A 19,758-nucleotide genomic window follows, 5' to 3' on the forward strand; every position below is an offset into this window, starting at 1 on the left:
TTAGAGATCTTGCCCTGAATTCCCAATAATTTGGGTTGATTTTAGCCACTGATACCACCCTGCAGGGATCTGTGACTCGCACAGGGGTCTGGGAAGAGGCTTTGGAGACCTCGGGATTAGCAGTGACACCATGGGGCTGTTCATTCCTGATTTCTGCCTCCCACTTTGCTGGCAGCACAAAGGTGAGAGGTGCCTCAGAGGAGCCTTCCATGGGCAGTGCCCTGGGAACAGAGGCCAAACACAATTCACGTGGCACAGAAGGAGAGGGGAGTGGGAGATGGGAAACAGAGAAACACAGGTGTGTAAAAGAGGGGAAATGCATCAGTGTTAATAACCTGCCCTGTTCCTCTCCTGTTGGAAGCCGTGCGGGACGAGGAGCCCGGATCCCCGGCGGGGGGAGCGAGAAACAAAGCCAAACCAATATGGTTGAATAAATGAGCTCCGTTTATTAGCAGTCTAAAGACACTTATATAGTATACCAGCTTGTTAGCTCCTAAGTGGCTTAAAGCTTATCAAGACACATTTCTATTTCTACATAATTGGACTGCATTGGCAGTTTTCCACAGTCTTGTTATGATCAAAAGAATTTTGTGCTTGCCCCCCTCATATCACTCCCGGATAGCACAGCTGCAAGTTCTTTACTCCCTGTATGTTTTCTCAGGCTGTTTGTTTCCTTCACACAGGGACTTTCCCATGGAAAATGTCTCTCACACACAAGCCTAAAAACCTCCAGCCCAATTGCTTGCACAGTTCTTTTATTGATCCCAATAATTCTATTCCCCAACGCTCTCCCCTTACCCACGTAATTGGGCCTTGCTGGCACTCGTGGTGGCAATCTGAGGGACAGGTGGCATTTTTGTTAACAAGAGCAGGGGCTGAGGACACACAGGAACAGCTTGTCCTTGTTCTCTCTGGACACGGGTGTTGGTGACAACCCTGCAAACCTCCTTCCAGCCCAGCGCCGGGGTCACAGCAGCTGGCACATACTTAGAGGACATTTTATTTTAAATTGTGAACAGACACATAGACTTGTAAATATTTTAGAAATACACCCTGCCATTATAAAAAGCATCCTATAAATCAGGGGGAAGACATTTCATTCTTCACCTGCAACAAGATGATCTGGTCTTTCTGTTGCCTATGAAATGAAATGCTTTGGGAATTGTAAGCTGACAAGAGAAGACTCCAAGCGTGCCTGGGCAATGGGCCAACCTCTGGGGCTCTCTTCCTCGTGCAGGATGGGTGGTTAGACCAAATGATGGCAATTCTCCTTCTCTTTATGCTTTCGGCTCCCTTCCAACTCCAAGGAAGTGGTTTGTGGTGCAGTGCCTCAGTTTCCTCAGTCAAATGGTACCACAGCACTGGGAGAGGTTCTGTGAGGGTGGCTGAAGAGCTCATGAGGGTCATGAGAGCTGCTTGTGAGGGTCAGTTCTTGAGGGCTTCTCTCACCCTGAAAGACCTGATGGTCTTAAAAAGCCTCATGGAGATTTGTGAGCACACATTAATGAACAAACGGTGTCAGTCCCAGGCAGGAGCAGCTGCTGTGTGCGTGGGAGCTGACAGAAGATGTGGCTGCCCAGCAGGCTGGGCTCTGATAACTCAGGAGATAGAGTGTCACTGTGTGCCCTTGGGCCATGCACACGTAGGCTGGGGTTGTGCAGGGCCCTCTGTCCAGCATGACCTCCCATGGCATGGACAGGGAGAGAACAGCCATTAATGTCCACCCATGAAGGATAACTGTGGACTATGGAATTTGGGGCTGGTTCTTGTGGGTCACAGCTGTGCAGCTGTGAAGGTGTGATGGGGAGGACGCTCACAGTGTTGGTGATGGGATGGCTCCGGGGCAGTGAGGGGGAACCAACCCACACATGGCTGATTCCCAAAGGGGGGACTCCTGCTTCTCCACCTGTGCTGTTTTTAATCATTTCTGCCCCTAGACAGGAGACCACTGCCAGTCACAAACCATGTGCCGGGGAAGGCTCAGGCTGGACATTAGGAAGAATCTCTTCACAGAAAGGGTGATTAGATACTGGAATGGGGTGCCCAGGGAGGTGGTGGAGTCACCGTGCCTGGAGGTGTTTCAGGAAAGCCTGGAGTGATGCTCAGTGCCATGGTCTGGCTGACAAGGTGGAGGTCAGTCACAGGTTAGACTCAATGATCTCAGAGGTCTTTTCCAGCCTTGGTGATTCTGTGGTTCTATTGATTCTGTGGAACAGGATGGCTGAGGAGCAGGGCCTCCTTCAGGTTCAGCCAAGCCTCCTGCACTGCTGAGACTAAAGGAGAGAGTGGCTGCACCCCAGAGCAGTGCTCTGGCCCACAGAGGAAGCCTCTATGGGAGAACAGAGGGAGAAGGGAATTCTCTGTGGCCAGAGATATTTTTCAACGACTGATGCTCTGTCCTGGAGCCTGGGATCCTGTGAGGTGGTGCAGCCTTGCTGTGAACCAAACAAGAGCTTGAGCCTCCTGGGAGGGAGCTGCCATGGGAAGGGGCAGGGAATCGTGCTCTGATGGAACTGAGGCAGGTGGAGACTTGGCAAAGCCAGACCCAAAATATTTTCATCTTCCAAGCCAGGGGTATAGAGCACTGCCCACAGCGGGGGCACTTCCAGCTCCTTGGGTGTAGAGATGTTTGTGAAGCTCCAGTGCCACCCTTCCTGCTGTCTTCCCCCTGCCACGTGTCTGATGTGAGGGAAGAGGGGAAGGAACAGAATCAGGATGGCTGGGATGGACGATGTGCAGGAAGAGGGGAAGGAATAGAATCAGGATGGCTGGGATGGATCCTGTTTGTGAGGCTGAGGGGCTGCAGCCTCTGGAGACTCCTCCGCTCTGCACCCATTCCTGTTCTGCGTGGGTGTCCCAGGAAGTCTGGCTCCTCCTTACTTGGCAGAGAATCACTGCCATTGGCACCCTTTTCTGTAACACCTGATTCAGCCAAAAATAAGTTTCTCCAAGACTTTTGATGGAATTTCATGAACAATTATGCTTAAGTGTATTTTTGGCATCAGGCCTTCTGGGGCTTGGTTTTGCCTTCTAAGGTTGTGCAGGAGGGCTGCAGTCACCCCAACACACCTCATGCTGTGACTGCTCCTTAAACCTGGCCAGCTGGTGGGCTGGGCTGATGGTCAGGGACCCCTCCTGCCTCCCAGTGGGTGTCCTGGTTTAACCCAGCTGCCAAGTCAGCCCCACACTCGCTCCCTCCTCCACCGCGTGATGGGCGGAGAGTCAGAGGAGTGAAAGCGAGATATCTTGTGGGTTGAGATAAATCCGTTTAATAAGTAAAGCAAAAGCCATGCACCCAAACAAAGTAAAACAAGGGATTCATTCACATGTCCCAACAGCAGGAAGAGTGGGGGAAAGTTCTCTCCGTGAGACCAAGGAAGTCTTTGCTAATAGAGGTCACTGCCTTGGGGGCATTTTATAGCCAAGACCCCATGGTTTGGAAGGGTTGCTCAGTGCAGTATTGGATCACGTCTCAGCCTTCTTCCCATATGCACAGTCGGGGTTTTGTTTCCCTAAAAGTTCCCAAGTGGATACAGAATTCATCATCTTCTGACCTGCCATGCTGAGTTGCTGCTAAACAGCTGCTCTGTCTTGGAAGGGATGAAAGAATTTCTGGGGAGGCCCCTGGGCAGGATGAACTTCTCTGGTGGGACTGGGAGGGCACTGTGGTTATAGAATCCCACCTGTATTTGCCCCCCTTGGAGCAGGATGCTCTCCAGAAACCTTAACAGAGACTTGGAGAAGTGACTCAGTTGTGTTTGGTTTGGAGGAGGTGATTTCAGTGCAAATAAAGTATGTTCTCATTTCCTCTGGCGCAGAAGAGAACACGAAATGTTAATAGGTGGGCAGGTTCCCTCAGTACAACCAAATGTGCTTTCTCAGCTCTGCCATCAGCCTTTATTGTGGGGGCCCCGGGTGGGCCATGCCTGTGGATCCAGCAGTATGGGTGGGAGTTTTACCTCTCCCTGCAGGGCTGACCTCGAGGAGGAAGAGAGCCAGGGAAGCTCCAGCTCCAGTAACTGGTTGTCTCCTGTAGGGCTCAGCTCAGAGACGGCTCGGGGTTTGTCAGGGGCTTTTGCAGCCCTTGGAAAACGGACAGGGAGTGAGCACAGGCCTTCTATTTCTGTATTGCTTGGAGGAATTAAAATGTAAACCAGAAAAGCAAACACAGATATGCAGGTGGGAAGCTGCCAAAGGCTCCCAGTAATACACTGGACATTTTTATCTCCACACCTTTTGTTGTCAGCTGTAGTGACAAACATATATTTATGTTCAATTGATGTGTTACACTCATCTGACATCATCCTCAGTCACCCAGCTGTGCTGAACTACCCCAAACTGTTGTGTTTCCAGCTGTGGGACTCCTAGCACTGAGCAATTGTCTGTGGTGTGGGGTTTCCCTGGACATGATCTTTTTAGGTCAGATGTCCTCCCCAGAGGGCACTGACACTTTTGTTAAAAATTATTCCCTCCTGTTTAAATTAATCTTTTTGCTGCTAATTTGGGAAGTAACAAGATAGCGGTGTGGCAGGCAGTGCTCTCAGCACACGTGTAGGTTGTATTAAAAATAGACATTAAAACAGAATTTCTTGGGCCCTTTTAAAATGACCTGGACCTTTGTCAAGAGAGGTCCATGCTTTTCCTCCCCCAGCATTCCCCCCTCCTTGGAATGCTGCTTCCCTCACGATTTTTTGATTAGCATTGCTTGCTGCCGTAGGTTTTATTTTTCATCTCATATTTCACCTTCCCCTTCTCCATGTCCCACTGCAGCCACTGACCAGGACAATCCCTAGCCAGTCTGGGCAGGGCAGGAGGAGATAATGTTGCTGACAGAAGACTACAAGAGGCAATTAACAGCTTCTCCAGCATGTAGGCCCTGATTGGGTACAGGTTATTCCCTACTTGTCAAAGAACCTTCTCCTTGGAAGGGAAGACAAAGGAGGGCCTGGACACTGAACCTGCTCTGCATTTCTGCTGTGCTGGCTTTCTCTCTGGGCAGGATTATTAGGTTCCAAGTGGTGTTTTTTGTCAGGAATGACCTGTATGAATGTGACACATCACCAGTGAGTGCTTCCACATCACTGACACGGTGCTGGATGGTTCTGGACTTCTGGCCTGTGGAACAGATGGGCTCAGGAGCAGTGGGAGTGAGCCAGAAGTCCTGTTTCCCTCCATTGCTGTTCTGGGCTCAGTGACAGAGGGCTGGGAGGGGTGTGTAATGCAGAGCAAGTTTCAGCCCATGGCTGTAGGAGTGAAGAACATCTCTGGAGGACTGTGCTTGCCCTTTCTGTGGAAACACGGGGGACCTACAGTGCTGGGAATCACAAACCTCTGTGAGCAGCCTTGGTGCTGGGAGAGGAGGTGGGAGCTGCTGTGCCAGCAGGTGTCTGGTGCAGCACTGGAAGATACTGGTAGGTTATGGGAAGGTGGTGGCAGGACGTGGTCATGTCCTGCTTTGGAATGCCCTGGCAGGGATGGAAAGCCTGACACCAATGTCAGCAAGCACTGCACTGGTTGTTCTGAGCATGTCCTGAACCATAGTCTGCTGCAGGGATGTGGAGTCTCCACTGGAGCCTCGCTGCAGGGGTTGGAGCAGTGCAGAGATGCTGTGAGAGCAGAGAAATGCCTGCTCCAGAGGGAGCTCTGGATTGCTCAGTGATCCACCAGGCTGCCCCAGCCTTGGGGGACAGACCTCTCCTGCTTGGTGCTGTGCTTTCCAGTGTCTGTCCTGGCCTCACAGGTATCTCGTGGGTGGCAGTGCACATCCCAGCTACCCTCCCAGCTGGCCCTATTTATGGAGTTCCAATGTTGGCAGGTAGGGAAGTGAGACATTTGAAGCACGAGGGCCTGACCTGGCGAGGCAGCGATATTTATTTGAGCTGATGAAACTTCTTGTCATTGCCCAGGGTTAGGAACTCTGCACATGTGTCCTGAACCATCATTTCCAGGGCACGAGTGGGCTCATTACTCAGGACAAAGCAAACAAAATGTTGTTAGAGTGGGAGGAGGGATTTCTACCAAATAAATTATACCCCGTTATCACCACATGGAGGGCAGTCACACGTCAGAACATTTCTCCTGAGGGCTAAGATGACTTCGCTCCCTTTTTACTTCACCAGTCTGATGTCCCAGAGCTGTGTAATTTGTCTTTCCCATGCACACAGGGCAAGCTGGGGGGGGTGGTGAGGGGGGGGTGGTGGGGGGGGGTGGTGAGAGGAGCCACTCAGCCACAAGTCAGATGGGCAGAAATGTCTCCCCTGGAAAGATTTAAAGACAATGGAGAGTGTCTGTTTTAGTGCCCCCATTCCTGCTAGATAATTGGGGAAATTCTCCTGAAAATTGATTTTGCTGCAACAGGAAGATTTCAAAGCCTCTTCCTAGGCTTTCCTTCTCGGGGAATGCTCATGATGGGTAATACAGGGATGACCAGATAGTCCCTAGGAGTGGTCCCAGCCCTGCAGGGTATCCCAGGAGCAGGGATCATCACTGTGTTCAAAGTATTCAGCTCTTACTGGTGCAGAGAGCTGTGATCCTACAAACCACTGCCATTTTTAATGTTTGTTCCCACAAGAGCCAGAAATACCTGAGCAGGTAGAGCTCTTGAACAGTTTGGGCTTGGATTAGAGACTTCAAAAGTTCCTTCCCTTCTGTGATTCTGTTTTATGACACAGTCACGATTCAAGGCATTGCACAGGGATTAGTGACCAGCAGACCCCCACTCTGTAGATGTCTGGTCCAGAAGGGATTTATTTCAAACCCAGGGCAGATAATACTTAAGTGTCTCTGCAGACTCACCTCCTGTTTGCCCCAAAACAATCTCAGCCCATGCAGACAGACATGGACAAGGCAGATGTGCACACCTCAAGTGCTCCCCACCCAGGTAACCCACAGCCCAAACAGTGCTGCCACCGTTACCATCCATCACAGCTGCTGAAAATGCCTCAGATACTTCTGCTGGCTGAAGGTTCTCTTGCTCCCCAAGACCCAGGAGGACTCTGGTCCAGTTCAGAGAGCCAGGGCTGGAGCACCAGAGCTGCTGGAAAAGAAAGGGACTTTGCTTGATTGCTTTTTCTTCTCCTTTGGCAAATATTTCAGTGCAGATGCTGAAAACCTTTCAATTCACTAAAATTTGCCCGTGTATGCTATTTCTTCCAAAGTCAGTCCCTTTTTTGGGGATCTCTCCACAGGGCTGATGAGCCACATTCTGTGTGTGTGTCCAGTCCTGTTCTGGGGTAGAAGAATTAATTTAGGCACCCTCCTCAAAGGGCTGACAAAATACCTTGGGGCTGGTCACTCGTGAGCATGATGAGGAGCTGGAAGGGGCCAGCTGGCAGGACATTAATGGCAGCTTGTTTGTACTCTGAGCAAGCTGTCCTGGCCCTCAAGCTCTTCTTTTCCTTTGGGCAAGTCCTGCAGGGCAGTAGTGCCCACCTACTTCCCATTAGTGCCAGCCCCTTGGAGATCCTACTCAGGTCACCCTCCGTGTGCCACCCGAAGAGCCAAGCCACACCTGTAAAGGCTGAGGGCAGTGCCAAGGAGCATTCCAGCAGGGAAGGTGGGTTTATGCTTCCCCTGAGACTGAATCACGAAATCATTTAGGTTGGAAAAGACCTTTGAGGTCATTGAGTCCAAGCTATGCCTGACCCCCACCTTATCACCCAGCCCAGAGCACGGAGTGCCACATCCACTTGTTCCTTGTGATACAAGGGGCTTAGATTTTAGGGGTTAAGTGCTGTGGGTACTGCTAGTATTGCAAAACTTTCCAGGTGCTTGCTAAACAATGTACTGCTTGCTGAACATTTGCTATACCAGCCAGGCAAAGGGGAAGCATGTAGGAGGATAAGGATAGGATGCCAGACCATTGATAAGAAGAAGAAACCATGACCAGAATTCCTGCTTTCGGACCTTGGAACTGGCTCGAACCAGCTTTGGAGTTTGGGCTTGGACCAGGACCTCAGAGAGCATGCACAGGGAAGCAAGGTGAAAAGTTCAGGTCTGAGGTAGAGTGTTTACTTCATCAGAGGATGACTTCATCCCAGAGACCCCAGCCCACGACCACCAGGCAGCACTGCACAGGTGTAATAAGATGCTGAGCTAATTATAATACAGAGAGGAGAAAGACGATGAATATGTACGGGTGTGTTGTGTAACCTGGTGCACCTGCAGTTTGTAACCAGATTTATTTCAAGCTGAGCACGGCAGTTGGCACACGTGGTTTTTGGGGGTTACTCCCCATGCGTCCGGCGCCGCAATAAACGTACCTACTTTACAGCTTTTGAGCTGTAGAGTCTTACCCACATATCACTGGGATACCTCCAGGGTTGGGGACTCCAAAGCTCCCTTGGCAGCCCCTTGCAATGTTTAGTCACCCTTTCTGTGAAGAAATTCCTTCTAATGTCCAACCTTCCCTGGCACACTGTGAGCCCATTTTCCTGAGCACACTAAAGCTGCAGAGGGTTCTGAGCTCTGACTGGACAGGGGTGGCTGCAGCAGGACCTATCCCCATCGCAGCTGGTTGAGCTTGTGTGATCTGCAGGGTTGAAGGGACAGTACACACGCAGTGTTGTGTCCTGAATCCCTCTCTTGCAGGGCAATGTTTGACTGACCCAAGCAGCCCCTCTCTGTGTGCTCGTTCAGACCCTGGCAGCAGAGGCAGGGCAGTGCTGCAGCCAGACTCAGCTTTCCTGCTCCAAACCAGAGGCTGTGACAGTGGTGATGGATAGACAGGGAAGGGACATGAGGGAGCAGAGGGGAGGGTGTGTGTGCCCCTTCCCCGCAGCTTCTCCCACTCCGAAGGTGTTTATCCCAGTGACAAGTGCTATGGGCCTTTCATAACTGCTGCATTAGCAGAGGATCAAGTGGCACTTAATGTGAGCAGTCTGCCTCATAAAGTGTGATGGGAAAGGTCGCCAAGGTCGAAGGGGAAACATTTTCAGCAGGCTGACACAAGCCTTGGCTTCTGCCTGACAACAGGTGCCAGTTTGCTGGGCTGCCCTCCCCTCCAGCATTGCTGCTGCCCTATCCCCTCCTGTGTGCTGGCTCCAGGCTCTGAAGCAGCACCAGGAGTGTCTGTGAGCTCCATGGGGGCACACAGGGAATAAACCTGCTGCAGGATGCAGGGAAAAGGGGATCTGAGGCCACTGGTTGGCTTCTGAAGTGGGGAGAAAAGGGAGTCAGGGGTGTGACAACATTTCCTTGTGAAGCTGCTCCAAGCCGAGTGGGTAGGTCGAGCATGGCTGGAGCCATGGGTGGGTTTCAATGCCACAATAAACAGCTTCACTCCTCAAGGCCATTGGTTTTGCTGGGGTTTGTCTCTCCCTGTGCTGGACTTATGTTGGGTTTCCTGAAATGGAGTTGCTGTGTCTCAGCCAACCTACAGTTTGAATAACCCCAGCTTGCCCAAGCCAGATGAAATCTTGCTGCTGCCCCTGGCAGGCCTGTTCCTGCAGTCAGAAATGTATTGATGGCTTTGCAAGTCTTCTTGCCCTCCTCTCTTGCTGCTTTGGTGTCCCATCTGTCTTACAGAGTTTCATTTGGGACAATGCAGGGTATTCAGTCCAGGCCAAGTTGCTGATGACAAGATAATTAAAGACCAAGCAGGGGAGGAGCAGCCTAATGAGGGAGAAGTGGGAGGAAGGGCAGTTTGCCAGCACTGTGCTGGGAGACTCTGGCTCAGTGGAGCTAATTGTGTGCTGTAACTGATGGTTCAGGGGAGGCCCTCCTCACACAGACTGCAGGGCAGAGGAACAGAGATCTGTTTCAGTGTTCTGGGAGACTGGGATGGAACCACACCTTCCCAGTTCCAGGGCTTCCTCTATGGTGCCAATCTTCAGCTTTAATACGGAGTTCCACTCTCCTACACCATTGGAAATGGGACACCTGGAGAGCACAGTATGGCCATGTCAGTGCAAACAAAAAGCCAGGAGCAGGAGTGGCATCTCCTCAGGACCAGCACGGCTCAGGCTGGAGGTCCTGTGACCCCCAGCAGCCCTGACCATGACCCACAGAATCGCAGAATCATTTATGCCAAAAAGACCCCCAAGATCATCCAGTCCAACCATGAACCCAGCACTGCACAAGCCACCACTAACTCACGTCCCTAAGCTCCACATCCACGTGTTTCCTGGATACTCCCAGGGATGGTGGCTCCACCACTGCCCTGGGCAGCTGTGCCAGGGACTGATCAGCCTCTCAGTGAAGAAATTTTTCCTAATATTCAATTTAAGCAGGCCCTGGCCAGCTCCCTTCCTGCCGCCCTGTGAGGGGAATGGGGCATGAAAGGGAGGCAGGTTCTGGCACTGGCTGGAGTAGAGGCTCTGCTGGTTCATTTCATTTGGAATGTGGGTGCTGGGAACTCAGGGGTTACCCCAAGTACTCACAGGGAGTCAGCACAAACAGCCAAGCACTGCAGGTGGTGATGGGGCTGTGCCAGAGCTGTGTTAGCACCTGTGTTAGCTGTGGTCTCAGCACCTCACCCTGAGTCCCCTTCACCCACTTCATCCAGAGTAGTCAAAACAAGGCAATTCCTCACCTCTGGAGAATGATGGAGTGTGAGAAAACATCATTTATGAGTATGAAGAGACTTTTATTTGGCTTTGCTTCCTGCAGTTTCCATGCTGAATTTCCTTTCTGAATGGTGGCACTGAAATTTCTTTGATTTACAACCAAATTACTCAGTGCATCTCATCAAACATGGGGAAATGACTGAGAGCTTCTTCATGCTCTCTGCAGCTCCAAAAGGGACTGTGGACTGTAGAATGGTTGTGTCTTGTGTGTTTTGTTCTGAAATCTGGAGAAAGATTTTTCTAGCTGTTGCCTCAGGAATGCTCATTTCTCAAGTTAAACCATGCAAGAGCTCTGTGTTTCCCACCTCCTCAAGAAAGTCCAGGGATTCCTGCTGCAGCAGAACGTTCCTAACCATAAGGCATGGCCTGAGGGCTGTTGTAGCAGTTGTGTTTGGCACAGGCTCTGCCAGGGATCTGTCTGCAGGGAGAGCTCTGTCCTTGAGGCCATGTACCCAGCCGCCTGCACTGCCCTCCCTGTTCCTGCAACCTCTCCTCACAGCTTCTAAAATTCCTCTCACCACGGGGGGGCATTTCCTTATTATCAACACCTGCTTGGACAGGCAGAAGCACTGACCCCTTCCAGAGTCACTGGGACTGAAAGCTTTGGGGCATAACTCTGCAGAGGTGTTAAAGCTGGCTGTGGGTAATTTATGGTCTGCAGCAGGGACACAGCCCCTGGGTGCAGGGTGCTGGGGCAGGAGCTCTGCTGTCAGCTCTGCTGTCAGCTGGGTGTGCAGGGGGAGGAGGGGACACTCTTTGGTCACAGCTTCCCACATTCTCCATCACAAGTCAGCAGAGTCGTGAACCACAGGAAACTGTGGTGATTCTGAGGCCCCAGAGCCCCCAGCAGGTCCCATGAAATGCTGTCAGAGGCACCTGCACACAAGTGATGGAAGAACCATCACAGCAGAGAACAGACACACACAAAAGGGGTATTTCTGTTTGGATGAAACACCCATCTGGGGTTTCTGTCTAAAGGATGTGGAGGTTTTGCAGTGGGTAAGAATTGGGACCTCCTATTCCAAGGGCTTCTCTGGCAGGGTGTTGGCAGCCTGTAAAGCTGCTGTGACACTGCCTTGTTCAGCCAAATGAGTGACCTGGAGTACCCAGAGCTCTCCCCATGGCCCTGCTGCTGGGCTGGGCCACAGGGGCCATTGTGCTGTGCACACAGTTCATTGAAGGCTGGCAATTGAAAGAGAATGTCCAAGGGTCAGGACAATAAATTGCCAAAATAGCTGTATGGCAAGTCATTCTCAACTGACATTTACTGCAGCCAAGAGTTTCTGAGCTCAGTGTCTCCTGGCTATTTGTCCTCCCAGATCTCCTGACCTTAGAAAAGGCCTCTGAATTTGAGTGGCAGAAAGTTGTGACACTGAGTTCCCATTAGAAAATAAATCTATGTTAACTCTGTCAGACACTCCACCTTGTTATTCCAGCCAGGAGGCTGGGCTAACCACATCTGCTGGTTAAAAGTCTCCTGATATTCCTCTTTATGGACAGTTATTTTTTTGTCCTTGTAAATACCTTTTTGGTATTTACCTTTGTAAGATATTTAATATTTTTATCACCCATCTCTCTTTTGTTGGGCTGAACAAAGTCACCTTACTCACTCTATTTTAATACAACTTGCCCTCCACTACCTGAGCAGCCCATGGTACCACCTCCACACATCCTCCTGCTTGAGAAAATTGGTTTTCAACATGGACAAGCAGCCATGTTCCCTGGATTGTGGTGGAGGCCTCAAAAATTTGGATCAAAAGCTGGCACTGATGTTTCCCTAACAGCAATACTTATGAGCTTGTGCTGGAATTGCACCTGGAGTTTTCCATCCACACGCTCATGGTGATTTCCATTCCTGTGTCCTCTGTTCTCCAGTCAGCTTTGTCATCATCATTTTTGCCATCATTATGATTTAAAACAAAGGCTTCACATATTCTCACCCTCTCAGCACTGCAGAGTCAACCCATTTCATCTTCTTTTTTTGGTCTAGATTTTTTCACTGCTTGTCTTAAGGAATTTGTACTGTCCTACCTAGGTTGATATTTGTCAATTCTTACTTAATCACTTAACCAGGCTTAGCAATCAGACCTGGTTGGAAAAGGCATAAAAACTGGCAAAACACCCCTTCTCAGACTCACCAGGACAAGAAACCTGACAGAATCTGTAGGTGGGAGGAAGATGTGAAGGGACTACCTTGGGGAATCAAGGTCATAGTAGGACAAAATATCTATTTTTTTTCCATCTGTGTTTGATGTGGAGGTCCCTACACTTGGGTCTTTCATTTGTGAGTGTCTCCACTTAAGTCAGTCTCAGACTGAAGCCTCAGGAAGCTATGTAACATGGAAATGAAGGAAATCAGCAGATTTCAAGGACCAGATAGATGAAAATCTGCCCCAGTGCAGGGATAGAACAGCTGAACTGTGGTCTTATACTTAAAATTGACTCCATACTGTGACAAAAACTTGAGGATCAGAGTCAGGCCCCTGAGTGGAGCAATAGATCCAATTCCCTGGCAGGAATGGCATCTTCATAGCACCTGTACAAGGTCAAAAGAACCTGATCACTCAACGGTTTCCTCCTCACTGAAGGCAGATGAAACAACGTGGATCTTCTCTGAGTACACCCAAATGTACTCCTTTCATAAGCCAGGATTCCTCAGTTATTAATAATAGATGATATCAGACTGCAGCATGGCAGCAATTCCTCACAGAGCTGTAATGACAGACTTTCTGGTAAGCAAAATCATTAGAAGAGAAATGTTGCCAGGAATCCTAAATCCCTGACTCTGGCATGCTGAGGTTTGGAAGCTTCCACCTCCAAACTGCCTTATGGGAGATGATTTGTCAGGATGGTTTTCAGCTCAGGAGTTCTCCTTTCTGCAGTGCTTGCCCTTCTTCATGTCATGCCTTTGCTGACAGGCACTGTCACTCCACCTTCACCTTGAGCTCTCTTGTATTAATTTTTGTTGCCTCCTTTATCCCTTTATCCATTTCCACACATTTAACAAAGCAAGTTTCTGCAGTTCTGCCCTGGTACTTGTACACAGAAACTTCACTATCATCTCACGTTCACTACTCAAAGTTAGCACAACCATTCCACCTGGAAAGGAGATGTTCTTGGGTGGGTGCCAGCTTGAAGATGAACACATCTCTGTGTGCCCATCATAAAGCTCTGCACCCTGGGTTAAATCCAGAGACGTGGCCGGCAGAGCAAGGGTGGTCACAGAGGGGACAGAGGGACAAACTCTTCTTTGTGCTTCCAAATTACGACAGGCAATGGCCACAAGTTCCATCTCAGGAGGTTCAGGTTGGGCACTAGGAAAGGGCCTCTCCAGGAAGCTGGTGCAGGTCTGGGACAGGTTGTCAGAGTGGGGCAATCTCCATCCTTGTGAGAGTTTGGGGTGCTTGTTGAGACTCAGTGGAAAAGCCTTGGCTGCTCCAATCTGGTGTTTGTTCCAGATAGTCCTGCCCTGAGTGGGAGGATGGATTGGGGACCTCCAGAGCCCCCTTCACTGCCACCTCTGTGATTCAGTGACCATTGGTGACCCAGCTGCATCTCTCTGTCACTGGCCAGGCCAGGTGTCTTTCAGGTTCACCAGGCCTGAACAGGCTGCCCAGGGCAGTGGTGGAGTCACCATCCCTGGAAGTGTTTAAGAAACATGTGGGCACCTGGGGGCAGGGTCTAGTGGTGAACATGGCAGTGCTGGGGGAATGTTGGACTCAATGACCTTTGAGGGCTTTTCCAACCTCAATGACTCCATAATTCTGTGACTGTGTGACTTTGCTTGACCCTGAGCCTTGTAGGAGTGCTCTGCCCTTGCATCTCTGGAAACAATGCTTAGGGCAATGTAAAGTGGCAAATAATAAACCCTTTTCAAGAATTACAGCAGATAAATAAATCCTACAGGCCTCAGCTGCTCTGTGGAGACTCCTGGCTTTCCTGCCACCTTCTGACCAGCTCTGGGACCTGTGGATGGTTTGCCTGCTACACCACAGAGCTGAGGGTTAAAGAACATTTCCTGGGTGAAATGTTTAAGGAATTGCTAAAACCACTTGTGTTGAAAGGGGCCCCAGTTCATTGAGACTTATAAAGTTAAACTGGGGCCAATCTTCTCCTTTCCTCCTCTGGTTGAGCTCAGCAATCAGCTGACATAGTTAAGCTGACAGTCATTAGATTTATATGTCCTTTGCTTCTGGCATTCTGTCCTGTCTGCTGGGGCAGTTTGGGGCTGGTGACCTTTGTGGCATGTGGCAAGGCCAGTGAGTCTTGGCTTCTGCCGCAGACGGCTGTGGCTTGTTGTTTAAGGAAGTTTATTTCTCAAGGCTGTGGTCAGCAGTGAGCGATGCACTTGTGCTATTTTTGCAGGCATACCTAGAGAGTCAGGAAGGAGGCCAGAACCCTTCCAGAGAAGATAAACTGCAGATCTCAATGCCCTTATCAATGAGGTGTATGTTCATAAGGTACAAATTGTCCAGCTGGATAAATAAAGAGGGAGAACAGGGGCAAGAAAGGCACCTGGAGTATCAGACAGCCACTTAGAAGATGATGGATAGATGGGAAAATACTACACCAGGAAGAGAAAGCTGGATTTTTAGTGTAGATGTATGGGACAGAGAACTAAAATTGCTTTTTGAAAGACAAACATGCACAAAGCCCAGAAATTTTATCTTCATATACTTGCAGAAGGTGAGCAGCAGCAGTTAATGGTTTATTGGATCGCTCCTTACTTTTTAGAGCTCTTTAGAGCTTTCCTCTGGGTTGCTGAGAATCTTGTTCTCTGTGCTGGATTGACCCTCCTGCATCAGCAGCTCCCTCTCTGCTCTGCTGCCAGTTTGGAGTGGGATCCAAGTCCCTCAATACTGCCATGAAAAGGTGGGAAGGATGTCCAGGAGAGAATCTCACCAGTGCACTCCTGCTCCCAGCAAGGACTGGGAAACTGTCAGCATGACCCAGCTAGCCTGAGGAGCCAGAGGGAGTCCAGACTGGTCCTGGAACTGAGGAGTACAGGTCAGCTGGTTTGGGTGATAAACATGTGAAGCTTCTCCCCTTCTCCTCTCCACTGAGGGCTGCCCAGACAGCTCAGCCCCTCTGGGGTCACTGTGGGGAAAGAAACTTTGCTGTGGTTACCCCTTCAAACTGGAACTCACTGGGTGCAAAGAGAGGAGTGGTGAGTGTAAAATGAGAGATGCCTGAAAAATAAGCTGAATGAAGCTGAAGAGCACATGAATGAGAGCATGACCCATCCACTGTCATGGTCACACACAGCTCTGAACCGTCTGGGACATTCAGTCTGTCAGTTTGAGAGACAAGAGATTGACAAGGACATGCTGGATTTGGAAATGCCCAAACTATGAGCAATTTGCTTGCCCTTCAGTTTGCCCCAGAGCAGCAGCCCAGGTCTGTCTCAATGCAGGGTTAATCAGAGCCTTTGCGTGGGTCTGGTTTCCTCCTGCTCAGCTCCTGGCACTGGCATTGTCTGCCCCAGCCACCCTTCCCAGAACATGGATCTCCCTCATCCATCACAGTTCTGACACAGGATCCCTCTCTGACACCCACCCCTCCTTTCCTCCCTTCTCCCAGCCTGACCAGGATGGATGAGCACCCCTGACATTATCCTGCTCCTTCCCGTGATCCCTCCATCCACCCATCCGTCCCCCATCCATCCATCTCCCTGAAAAGTGACCTGCTCACTGTGTCCCTCCCCAGCCCGGAGCCTGCCTGTCTGTCTGGCCAGGAACAGCAGGACGTGCCTGGAGGTGGAAAACACAGAGCGTGCTGTGGGTCACCAAAGCAATCCAGGAAAACCAACTCCTGGAAACTGCCAGAGACAGTTTGTGAGCTGGGCTGTGGACACGAGATCATCAGCCTGTTCCTATTCAGAGGCTCTGCTTTTCCCAGGCAGTTGCAAACTCAGCTGTGTTGAAGGGAATTATATTGCAACGAGGTGACAAAAGTCAGTGGGAGACATTAAAGGAGGGGAAGGTGATTTATTTGAACACAGAATGTTTTCATTCACTCAGGATCAAATACAGGGACCCCTCAGCACCAAGATGTATCCCAGTGGTTTTCCCAGCATGCAGGCACCAAGAATTGTGCATCCAGGTGATCCCACTGATGTCAGGAAAGGCTCCAGGTACTCGGTACGTCTTAGGTCTGGATGCTTCAAACTGAGGTGACTTGAAAAATGAAGTTTTGCATCTTCAGGAGCCTTGAAGTGGCTTCATCTTCTCCCACTGCCTGGGCCAGGCTGTGTGGCCATCTGACCATGGTCTTCCTGGGCATCTTCAGTTCTGGGCTTGGCTCATCCCTGGGGCAGAGAAATAACTGGCAAAAGGAGACTCCCAGGGTTGGGTTCATAGCTGGTTCACCTTCACAGCACAGCCCTAGCAAGGAACCACTTTGGCAGAGACTTCTGAGATCTTCCTTGCTGCAGCTTTGATCCTAAACAGAAGGATTGCTGCCTGTGGCACTATATGAAGTCAGCATTAGTGTGAAAGCAGGGCAGTAGCTGCACCTGCAGGGATGAACCTGGATGAGTACTTTTGTGCTGGAGAGCATTGATCAATCCACTGCATGTGCACAGGAATCAAATGAAATTCCTTGGGAGAAGTCTTGCAATGGTTTTGAAAGTTAAGACAGCGGGATCTCATAGATTCTTTCTAGAGAGAGCATGGAAGGGAGAAACATCTCAGTTTGGATATCTCAGAACAGCAGAAACTCCCAACAAAAATGGACTTTCCTCTTCAGTTCCAAAGCAGGGAATGGCACATTCATTAAATGGTACAACTTTTCCTGTCACATGCAGGGGAGTGAGAGAAGAGGGAGGTAAATCCCTCTTTGCTTGACTGTCCATTGCTGGGTGCCCTGCCTGCCTGCTCCCTGCCTCTTCCCAGGGCTCTGCTCCTGCCCTTCCCTCCAGCCATGAACAGGAAGGGCACATGAGTACACGGGTGTTCCTGAGGGCACAGACTGGCAGAGGGGATAGAGAGACCATCCAGGAAACCAGCAGGGGAGCAGAACCACCACAGGGGCAGGAGGGTTTACGGAAGGCAGAGTGGGAAGGGAGGGAGCTGAGTTTGAACTGTGGTGCTAAAAGCCCCCGTTGTGCAAGAACTTGGGTGAGCTGATGTGTCACAGAAATGTTCTCTTGGAATCCAAGGATAGGGCTGTGAGGGCACTAATTAGGGCCTAATTGCCCTGAGCAACCTCACTTGGGAATCCCTTCCTACGCCTCTGCCCATGGCCAAGGGGCTCTACTTATACTCAGGCCTGAGCCTTCACCCCCTTCCTGCACTTTGCTGCAGTTGCATCAGTTTTCAGGTTTTCCTGAATTGTTGTTTGGCCTTCCCAGATTGACCTTGGACCTGACTTCTTCCCTGGCCTTTGACGATCACGGGACTGTTGATGGGGACACTTGAAGGAGCCTGTCACCATCCCCTCTCCGCTCACCCACTTCAGGTGCTGGGTTGAGCTTATCAGATCAGTAAGGTCCCTGTCCTGCCTCTGCTGGGGCTGCCCCTTCCACCAGGGAACAGCTCCCCAACACCCAGCTCTTACAGGGACGCTGAGGTTCCTGGCCTGGAGCGAGCCCTGTCCCACGGCAGAACAGGTCACACCTGGCTGCCATGGGCTGTGTGGGGACAAAATGCTCAGCTGCCTTCATGACGTGGTCAAAGCCCTCACAAGACCATCAGGGACCCTGCAAGCGCCAGCCAAGCCAGAGTGACAGGGTGATGCCAGACCTGCCCTGGGCCAGGGCCCAAGGCAGCACTTGTAGGCTGGGCACTGCTGGGCGTTGTCTGGGCTGGTTTGTGCTGGGGTGGGAGGTCAGGTTACCCCAAGAGCAGTCAGGGCTCACAAGGGCAGGCTCCTCTCTGGCTCTGGGACTGTCTCAGGTGTGCTTGGGACATCTCCTTTCCACCTGAAGGAGCCTGGAAAAGGGAAATCAGAAACCCAGTTTGGTTCTCCCAGTTTGGCTATCCCAGTTTGGTTCTCCCAGTTTGGCAATCCCAGTTTGGCTATCCCAGTTTGGCAATCCCAGTTTGGCTATCCCAGTTTGGCTATCCCAGTTTGGTTCTCCCAGTTTGGCAATCCCAGTTTGGCAATCCCAGTTTGGCTATCCCTGCTGCTTAAGTATTGGTTCATCTTTAAGTGACTGAATTCTTGGAGCAATCCCATGTGCCCCTGCTGCCATTCAGAAGGCGTGATTATTGATCTGCTGGGAGGGGATGGCTAAGGGTGGGGGAAAGGGACAATAGTTGATAAAGAAGCTCTGGTGACAATGACCCTGTTTGCAGCTGAAGCCTGTGGAAGGCTCCCAGTGCTTTTGGATGCTGCAGTAACTTCTCTGCCCCGCAGGTGCTCCCAGCCCTTTGGTCCAAGGCTGTAGGACAGCTGGGAGGGGAGCTTGGCTTTCCTCCCTGGGAGTGGGTAATGGAGGGGATGCATCCCCTGCACTTTCCCTGGTAAAGTTTCTGTATTTCAGTGTCTTTCACTTCATGTCCAGGTGTGTGCTGAGCTCCTGGCCATGGACAGGTCACTCAGCTGATGGGCTGGTTCTCCACAGGATCAGCCTCTCCACAGCCAAGACTTCCAGTACTCCCTGCAGGAGTGTGGCCTTTAAAGGCGACAGTGAATTGTACAGGCTCAGGTGTCCGAAGGGACTGTGATGTGTCACACTGGACGGCTGCTTGAGGGGTGGCAAATGTCATCAAAAATAGATCTTTGTCCCCTCAGAGAGGTGCTCTGCCACCAGCTGCATCCTGGGTTGGTGTGGAGCTCGTGCTTGGGTCTCAAACAGTGCTGTGGTGTCTCAGTGTAGGACACTCCTGTCAGCACAGTATGCTGGGGCTCAGAAGGCTGGCTGGGATGTGACCATTGTGACAATGTGTACAGCTGCCTCTGGTGTCCATGGCCACTTCTTTGGGACTCCACACTGAGCATGAAGCTTGAGAAGAGCACAGAGGGGATTTGTGGTCAGTCTGTCACAGCAAAGGCTCAGAGTTCTCAGACTTCACACACTAATGGGTCATTTCTGTGTTTTGTCCTCATTTGTTGGAGAAGTGACGGGGTTTTGTGCCCTCAGTACAACTTCTAAAAGACAATTTAATGGCTGTGTTCAGATATAAAAGGGGAGAGGGCCAGGGCTGACTGAGTCAACAGTGTTTGAGGATAATACCCCATGGGAGAGTAA

Source organism: Aphelocoma coerulescens, chromosome 26, assembly GCF_041296385.1.
Source record: "Aphelocoma coerulescens isolate FSJ_1873_10779 chromosome 26, UR_Acoe_1.0, whole genome shotgun sequence".
Classification (NCBI taxonomy): Eukaryota; Metazoa; Chordata; class Aves; order Passeriformes; family Corvidae; genus Aphelocoma; species Aphelocoma coerulescens.